Source organism: Nannospalax galili, unplaced genomic scaffold, assembly GCF_000622305.1.
Source record: "Nannospalax galili isolate Female #2095 unplaced genomic scaffold, S.galili_v1.0 scaffold1105, whole genome shotgun sequence".
NCBI classification, from domain to species: Eukaryota; Metazoa; Chordata; class Mammalia; order Rodentia; family Spalacidae; genus Nannospalax; species Nannospalax galili.
The window spans coordinates 224596-234745 of record NW_008353211.1 but is presented as its reverse complement, the minus strand read 5'-3'; the positions used below and the strand labels follow the sequence as shown (position 1 = coordinate 234745).

The following is a 10150-nucleotide window of genomic DNA, read 5'->3' as shown; positions in this document are numbered from 1 at the left end:
AGGACTGCCTCAGAGCTGTATCCTCATACCCAGCTCTTGCTTCTACTTTTAATTTTGGGTCCACATCTCATGAAGTTCTGCAGATTGAACTTGAGATCCTCCTCCCTCAACCTCCCCAGTAGATGAGAATACTAGACTACAGCTGATTTAGCACTATCAAAAGCTCAAAGCAAACTGAGTGTGATGCCTCATGTCTGTCATCCCAGCACTCAGAAAGATGATGCAGGGGAATTGCAGGTAGTACCAGGACAGCTTAGTCTACAAAATGAGCATCAAGTCAGCATGGTCTATAGAGTGTCTCAAACAAACAGAAAAATAAAATAAAATGCAAATTTTAAAGCCTTTCAGGGCCTCCCAGGAACTTCATCAACCTGCATCTTCATGCAGGGCAGCTGCAGGGAGCCTCTCCTCTTCCGGGCCCACTGTAGGAGGCATGCTTGAAATTCCTCAAGTGGACCTCTGAGGCAGAGGTCAGCTGACACCTTCCAGCGCCTCCTCAGAGCCTATCTAGGGAGGCCCTTCGCTATTGGCTTCTCACTCACCACCTGGGGTGAACAGACACCAGCCTCTCCTCCAGCCCAGACGCTCCAGAAGTTGTGGTGCACACTTCTCAAATCGAGCACTCGAAGTTCACACCCACTGTGGGTAAAACAGGTAAAAGTCTCAGAAGTTAGGACAAGGCTCAACATCCAGTCTGCTTTTAGCGGTGTCTCTTGTCAGCTGTCCCTGTCCTGTGTCCTACAAACGTTTGAGTTTTCTCAGTGCTTAGCATCTGGCACAGGACCTCATGCTTGCTGGGCAAGGGCCCTTTGCCTGAGCTGCCTCTGTAGTCCTGTCTTACTTCCCTTGATTAGGTTACTCCTCCCTTCTACCTGGTCCACTTCTAATGCCAGCTGGAGAGGTGGGGACAGGCTCCTCCCACTGTGGCTGCATCTGCTCTAAACTGTCCTGCACCCCTGACTGTCCTTATCTATTAAGGCTCAAAGGGGTCAAGCTTTTGAAGTTCTCCAAGGTAATCCACCAAAAGTCCTGGTTCTGCCTTTGACCCCAATCTCCCTGACATCAGACGTCCCTTTGCTGCACCCCAGTGTCTCCCGTTCTACAGGACTTCATGCTTCTCTACCTGTGGTGAACCTTCTGTCAGCAGCATATCCAGTCCATCCAACACAGCCTTCAAGATCTCCAGGTGGGGGGGGGTCTTCATCACAGTCCCGACAGGGAGGCATGGAAATGGCCAGGCTGCCACCATCCTCATCAGGATGTTAGTTTGTCAGCTGACGAAGGCCTCCTTGAACACTGATGGGAAGAGTTCCATGGGCAGTTCCTCCAGAGCAGAAAAGGCCAAGGCCTCAGCCCTCAGCAGGCCCAGGAGTGTGTGTGAGGACCGAAGACTCATCCTCACGGACCTTCAGTCAGGAGGATCCTGGGGACACATTTAGGAAAGAACATATTTTCAGGAAAATGCTTAGGAAGTGATTCTCACTCATCACAGGAGCTAAGTCGGGGCTAGAGTTAAGCTCTGGCAACAGGGGGCACAACACCCAATTGTTCTCACTGGTGATCTCAAAGCTAAACTCCTCTCCCTGGCTGCATGGGGGACCTCTCACCAGTACCCACATGGCCACATGATCTCCATTTTCCCACCCTATCCCCAACCTCTGCTCCTCTCCATCCCCTCCCCACTGGGAAATGTTCCCCAATGATCTTACAGCAGAGCCCCATCCCTTTCCTGAAAAGGGACACTGGTCATTTCAGAATGGCCTCAAAATACACAATGGAAATTTTGCATGTTCTATCCATATTCTGCTTGCAAGGAATTGCCTGGGAAAGACTGAGGAAAATCTATTAAATGGCTGTCATTACTTATTCCATTTTACTTAAAGTTCCTTGAGGTGAACCCAAGCCCACATTTATAATAAAACCCAGTCTCCTTAGGTCATCTGAAAAGACACATACCAGGACTTCCTGTGCTGCCTAGGGTCTACTGTCTCTGAAGCAGAGGGGTGTCCTGGTGGAGGCAGGTTACTTCCAGGTTCAGGGCAATGCTGACAGGACTCTGAATCTCAGCCAGGCAGGGGCTCCAGGCTGCAGGACTCAGTGACTCAGTGTCTTCTCTGGCTCCACGGAAGCTTTTATTCCCCTGTCTAATGGCCTTGCTCCCCTTTCAGGCCCCCCTCCCAACCACAAACAGCCGTTTGATTGAACAGGTGAGTCTCCAGCACTTAATCCTATTAGGTTTTTTCAGTTTCTTGATTGAATCAGAGTTCCCTGTATGAAAAACAAAACAAAAACAAAAATAAATCTGATACTAAGGTGAAAGCCAAGAGCCTATTAATGAATCACTCCAGACACTAAGATTAACAGATTGATTGATTGATGATTGATTGATTGATTGATTGATTGATTTAGATAGTGTTAGACATTTTGTTTTCCTCCTTTGGAGTCAGGGTCTTACACCTCAGCAAAGGTGGATTTGGATCTCAACCTCTTAGCCTTCTTCCAGCTAGGATTACTAGGTAAGCTGGCACAACTGACTGACTTTAATTTCCATGTGACCAACATTGTCCTGAGTGTGAGTCAGCTTGGAGTTTAATGTTTCTCATAATACACACACACACACACACACACACACACACACACACACACACTCCTGAAAATGTCATTGTTAAAGGGCTTTGTAACAAATTTCTTGTTATAATTATGAATCGGTTATGAGTTTTAGAGCTGAACTGGACTCTGTGACAGGCATCTTTTGTGGCAGCTATACAGAGACTGAGGCAGGAGGATGGCCTGAAGCTAGTATTTGTAGGAGGGATCCTGAGGGCATAGTTCCCTTGGTAGAGTGCTTGCCTAGCATGGAAGACTTCCCAGCTCCTGCTTCCCGCACTGTGTTTAGCAGACATGATGGGGCATGCCTGTAGTCCTAGAACTGAAGTACTGGAAGCAGGAGGCATGTTTTCCTCTGACTTCTCCACATGTGTATACGCACACCCCCATAGAATAAATAAATACAATGTAATTTTTAAAAAACAAAGAAATTAAACACACATACCAAAAAAAACCCCACAAATTCATCTGGACACCAAAATAACAACAAAAATTATATCCAAGCAGCATTTTATTCATGTAAACAGATCTGCACCTCTTTGTGACTGGGTATCTACAAGATGCTTTCATATAAAATTGTATTTTATGCAACTCCCCTCTTACCGCTCTCCTCAGTCTCCACAGCACCATCTGTCCCTTTCCTGCTTGGTCACCCAGGGGCCAGAAACCACCATGTCTATTCTCAGATACATACTAACGAGATCTTTGACTCTTCGGGGTATCCCACTGTTGAGCTTGATCTCTGCACCTCAAAAGGTCTCTTCCAAGCTTCTGGGCCCAGTGGTGCCTCCGCTGGTATCAATGAGACCCTGGAATTCTGGGACAAAGATAAGATGCAGTACATGGGGACGGGTGTCTCCAAGGCTGTTGAGAACATCAACAAATCTGTTGCGTGTGCTCTGGGTTAGCAAGAAACTGAAGGTCATAGACGGGAGAAGACCGACAAATTGATGATTGAAATGAACGCGACTGAAAATCAGTGTCAATCCTGCGGGAATGCCATCCCAGGAGTATCCCTTTCCGTCTGCAAAGCTGGTGCTGTAGAGAAGGGTGTGCTGCTGCATAGACACGTCGTCAATTTGGCTGGTAACCCAGAAGTCATCCTGCGGGTCCTGGCTTTCCACGTGATCAACGGCGGTTCTCACGCTGGCAACAAGCGGGCAGTGCAGAACTCATGGTCCTCCCCGTGGTGCATCCAGCTTCCGGGAAGCGGTTTTACCACAGCTGAAGAACCTCGTCGAGGATTAACACCGGAAAGATGTCAGCAGTGTGGATGATGAAGGCGGGGCTGTCCCAGCATCCTGGAAAACAACGAATGCCTGGCACTGCTTCCTTAGAAGCCACACGAGCTGAAGAACCTCGTCGAGGATTAACACCGGAAAGATGTCAGCAGTGTGGACGATGAAGGCGGGGCTGTCCCAGCATCCTGGAAAACAACGAATGCCTGGCCCTGCTTCCTTAGAAGCCACACCTGACCACCTGGAGCCCTCTCACTTCCCACCTAGTGTCAGGAGCCCTCAGACCTCCAGTGTAATCTCCAAGGTGGTCACAGGCAGGATTCCCAGTGGTTCTTTGTGCAAAATAAAAGCCTCAGGACCCTTAAAATTTTTAATTTTTGAAGATTTATTTATTTTTGTTTTATGTGTATGAGTATTTTGCCTGCATGTATGCATGTTTACCTTTTGCATGACTGATGTCTGCACAGGGCAGAAGAGGGTTTCAAATCTGCAACTGGAGCTACAAGATGTTGTGAGACACATTTTGATGCTGGGAATGCAACCAAGTCCCCTGCAAACGCAGCAAGTGCTCTTAACTGCCATCCCTGGTACCAACATGTCAGAAGGAGAGAACTGACTTCCAAGAGCTGTCTTCTGACATTCACATCCATGCCTTGCCATGTGCCTGGCCACATATGTACATGTACATGTAGCACACAAAGAAACAAAAGCATAATAAAAATTAAAATTAATACTAAGTGATGAGACTTCTTTGTTGTTTTATTGGTTTGTTTCATTTTGCAATTCTGGGGCTGGAAGCCAGGACTCTGTGCTTATCAGGTAGTACTGAGTTACAACCACAGCTGTCAACCCAAATTCTGGAGACCAAGAGGTGTTTGAAATAAGAGTTCTTATTGAGCCATTGCAGGAGCTAGTCAGAGAAAGAACTAGGCACTGGGATCAGTTCCACCAGGAGCCAGCAGAAGGACCAGGAGGTCAGAGGAGCCAGACCAGATATCTGAGCATTTTGCACAAAGTGCCCGAGGAGGGATAGGGTCACAGGTGTGGGCCATGACCCCTGACTTGGTTTTCATGTTTTGAGGAAAGGTCTTGCTCTGCAACCCAGCCTGGTCTACAATTCATAATCCTCCAAGCTCACAACCCAAATACTGAGATTAGACACGTGGGTAAGCATACCAAGTCATTTGCTGATTTTTGATCCTGGGATACTAAACAGAATCTGATGGCACCTTGGTGTTCAACAACCTGGGTTCAGAATCAAGATTTTCACTGTGTTTGAGAACCTGTAGGAGGCTTTTGTTCTTGTTGCGTTTTCTCTAACCTGTGAGCGGAGGAGCTTTTCTTTCTTCATCTCTGTCCTATAGATTGGGAGTTAAATTAGCATAGCCAACAACTTCTCTCTGATTACGTCCCCATTTATGAAGATCTTTTATAGAAAGCATTTCTGATGTGAACTGCTAAGTGTTGACAAACTTAATCTTAGGATAATTCTCCTGCTTTAGCCCCCTTATGCTCTATCATAATAAATAAATATCTTATTTATGGACCTGTTTCAGCTCCATTCTTGATCCTAAAGTTATTTCACCTCAGACTCTATAAATACAATTTTCTATTACTCACTTGAATGGATTTATTACATTCAGATCTGCATCATAATTGATCCTAAATTTTTCAGATAAACTACAGAATAATTTTATATGAAAATAATTTATTTTGTGTGTGATACCAAACATATTTAATCACATCCTTGAGAATACAGGAGAGGTGAGAATGAATGGTTAATTAAAGAATAAGACCAAGTTCATATCAATGACCAGTTAATAGAAAGGTAATTTTACCTAGTGACATATGTCTCTATTTTGTTTTCTGAAATCTCTTTCCCAAACCAGATAATCCATGGTTTGTGTGACTCTCATTGGACTATTTAAGTGGTAGCTCTGATCCAGAGCTCAGGACATGCTCAGGTATGACTTCTGTCTGACCCTTCTTGATTTCCTGCTCTTCTCAAGGGCAACCCCGGAGAGAGTCTTTGGTCATGCTGCTCTTTGGTCTATAGTGACCCTTACAACTGATGGGTCTGTGAGTGCTCGATAGGATGCAGCTGATGAGAGCAGGGACGTGACCTCAGAACCTTATTGTTTTCTAGGCTCTCTTCTCATGAATATCTAAACTGCTCTGATGGTCCTGTAAGATTCCCATGCTCTCCCTCACTACAGAAGCCTCACAGTCTGAGAACAGTAGGAGAAAACAGTGTACTAAATATAATATTCTTTCATATCATTTTTATGTTTTACAGAGCTGATTTTTGACTTGCTGAACTGGTCATTCAGAACGACTTTCATTAGCGGTCATGAATGCTCAGCTGGGTTTAGAAATCACTGGGAAAAAGACATACACTGAGAAACACTATCTGTCACTCTGTGCCAAGCATATTATCAACAGTAAGATCTTGCTAAATTGAACTCAGTTAAATAGTATAAAAGGGGTAATACATCATCAGTCTCGGTGAGGTTTACTGTCAACTTGACACACCTGGGAAGACGGAGGCTCAATTGAAGAATTTCCCTAATCAGCTGGGGCTGCAGGGAAGTCTGTGTGCATTTTCTGACTGCTAATTGGTGTAGGAGGGTCCCTCCCACTGTGGGTGGTGCCATCCCTAGGCAGGTGGCATAAGCCAGGGAGCCAGTCAGGGAGCAAGCCAGTAATCAACTCCTCCATGCTTCCTGCCCCTGACCTGCTTGAGTGCTGCCCTGACCCCCCTCAATGATGGGGTATAGCCTGGAAACCTAAGATGAAATGAACCCTTTCCTCCCCAAGTTGATTTGTCACAGCAGCCGAACCAAACTGGAGCCTCATCAATTTAGGGATGTCTGACCCTGGATGAAATTGTCATGGCATTTGGGACCACTGGAGAGACCACAGACTCAATTTAGGTCAAATTAGCCAAATTTATTAGCTGCAGCTAGACTGACAGTCTCCAGAGACCAGATAAGGGAGACTGCAGTAAAGCTGTGAGGGGAAAGGGGTCTTTTAAAGACAGAAATCACAAATTGCTTCATTCATGTGGTATTGGTAGTTGCAAGGACAGTGGGTCACACTGACCCTTAAATGCAGCAATAATCAAGTTTACAGAAGCCAAAACAAACAACTGTTCGTCATTTTCTTAACAGATGTATAGAGACCTTGACAGTAAGGGACTTTCTGATTATTATTATTATTAATTATTATTATTATTATTATTATTATTTCAGCATATTACCAAGAAAGACAGGATACTGGGGGTTGGGGAGATGGCTCAGTGGTTAAGTGCACTGACTGCTCTTGCAGAAGACCCGGGTTCAAATCTCAGCAACTACATGGTAGCTAACAACCATTGGTAATTCAGGTTCTGGGGATCTGAAGCCCTCATCTGACCTCAGCAGCATTGCACAGCATTGGTGCACTTACATACATGCAGGCATTACACTCATCCGCATAAAATAAAAATAATAAAGTTTCCTGGTGCCAACTTCTTTCCTGCGTAAGTCTAACTGCGCCCACTGTGCCTTGACTCCCTCAGCCACATTCACCCTCCCAGCTCCCCCACCCTATCTCTCCCCCTGACCTGGGTACTGGCCCATTTCTTATCTTGGCACCCCAGACCCCTGGACTGACCTCTTGGCCCAGAATCCCCACTGCTTCCTAATCCTCTGCATCCAGACCAACCCAGGAGCCCTCCTGGCCTCTTCCCACCCCCGCTTCACTTTGCATCCCTGGGTGGCACAGCTACTAGCTTCCTGGGACTAGCATCTTTCCTGGGCCCTGCTTCCAGGCCAGCCCCCAAATTCCTTAGGTCAGCATCTTTCCTGGAGGGATCCAGACCTTAGGAGAAAGCCTAAGAGCATCTGATCCTCTTCTGACTTTGGCCTCTGTGGGAACTCCTGAAGACAAAAGCAATCTGGCCACTCCAATATAAAAACAAAAGAAAGAACCTGAAGCCTAGACCAACCAGCTTTTCATGCCCAACAAGTAAACCACAAAGGCCAATAAAGTTTACAAAAAGAAGCAGACCTAAACACAACAAAGGAAGGCTTGAGGTTCACACAAGAACCAGAAACTACAAAAGAAATCCACATGTCAAAGTCACCGAGAAAAAAATAATAACATGAAAAGCCAAAATAATATATCCCCACCAAGTACCAACAGTATTCTAGAGGAGTATAATGAGAGCCCCCTAGATATAACACAGGGCATGGAACTCAAAAGAACAATTATAAACATAATAAAAGAATTCAGTGACTTCAAAGAACACACAAACAAAGAAATCAAAGAACTGAAAGAAGATAGGGATAAACTTTTGAATGAATTTAGAAAAAGAGTTAAAAATATTGAAGAATACTCGGGCTGAAATGAAGAAGGAAGTGAGACACTCAGTAAGTCAATTAGGAATAACAGGAGAAAAACCTTACCAATAGGATGAATGAAATGGAAAACAGAGTATCAAGACTGGAAGATAAAGTATGTGAAATAGACCACTCAAGCATAGGTTTTGAAAAATTTAAGAAAACACAAGAATGGAATATGCAGGAATTGTGTGACACCATAAAAAGACCAAATTTACAAATCATAGGCATACAGGAAGGAGAAGAATCTCAAGAATGTTGGTATGGACCAGATCTTCAACAGGATTGTAGAAGAAATTTTCTCAAAATTAAAGAAAGACATGCCTATACAAATACAAGAAGTATATAGAAAATCAAATAGACAGGACCAGAGAAGAAACTCTCCACAGCACATCACAGTGAAAACACTAAAAGTAATCAGAATTACAGCTGACTTTTCAGTGCAAACTATAAAAGCCAGAAGAGCCTGGACCAAAGTGTTCCCAGCTCTAAATGACCACAGATGCCAGCCCGGATTACTTCACCCAGCCAAAATGTCTATTATAGTCAAAGGGGAATGAAAAATCTTCATGACATAAATAGATTGAAAGAATTAATGTCCACAAAACCAGCCCTTCAGAGAGTTCTTGAAGCAACACAAAGAGCTGAAGAAAGGAACGACTATACCCAAGGGGTTACAGAAAGAAACTTAATGAAGATATAACTAGGAAATGCATAGCTACACCAAGAATGCGAACAGAAATAAAAATGACAGGATTCAAAACACATCTTTCATTAATAACTTTAAATATTAATGGATTAATAACTTTAAATATCAATGGCCGGAACTCCCCAGTCAAAAGACACAGACTAGTTGAATGGATTAAGGAACAAAACCCATTTTTCTGTTGTCTGCAGGAAACTCATCTGACTTTCAAGGACAGGCATGACCTTAAAGTGGAAGGATGGAGAAAAATATACCAAGCAAATGGTACTAAGAAAAAAGCAGGTGTTGCAATTCTAATATCTGACAAAGTAGACTTTAAACTAAAACAAATCAGAAGAGATAAAGGGCCACTTCATTCTGATCAAAGGAACAATAGACCAAGAAGCTATTAAAATCATGAACATACATTCACCAAACTCTGGTGCATCCAGCTTCATAAAAACAGTACTACAGGACTTTAAGCCCCAGATTAATCCCAACTCACAAATACTAGGGGATTGCAATACCCCATTGTCTCCATTAGATAGGTCAACAGGACAGAGAACTAACAGACACATTTGAATTAAACAATACCATACATCAAATGGGCCTAACAGACATCTACCAAATATTCCACCCAAGCACCAAAGAATATGCTTCCTGTTCAGTGCCCCATGGAACATTCTCCGAAACTGACCACATACTGGGGCACAAAACAAACCTCAACAAATACAAAAAGAGTGAAATAATTCCATGCATTCTATCAGACCATAATGCAATAAAGCTTAAAATCAACATCAGAAGAAACCTTAGTGACTACATGGAGATTAAAGAACACAGTCCTGAATGATTAATGGGTCAAAGAAGAAATTAATAAAGAAATAAAAGTATTCCTGGAACTAAATGAAAAGGACAATATAACACAACAAAACCTCTGGGACACGTTGAAAGCAGTCCTTAGAGTTCTAAGTGCCTCCATTAAAAAATCAGAAAGAACACAAATAAATGACTTAACATTGCAACTCAAGACACTTGAAAAGCAACAACAAATGAAACTCAAACCCAGCAGACAAGAAGAACTAACAAAAATTAGAGCAGAAATTAATGAAATGGAAACAAAGAAAACAATGCAAAGAATCAACAAATCCAAAAGGTGGTTCTTTGAAAAGATAAAGAAGATCGACAGACCACTAGCCCAGTTAACCAAAAGAAAGAAAGAGCACCTCACAATCAACAAA

General features: G+C 43.6%; 1 pseudogene; it reads left to right on the top strand.

Annotated features, from left to right (window-relative positions):
- The first annotated feature begins 265 nt into the window (after positions 1-265).
- On the top strand, positions 266-3944 carry LOC108491671 (annotated as a pseudogene).
- Positions 3945-10150: the final 6206 nt, after the last annotated feature.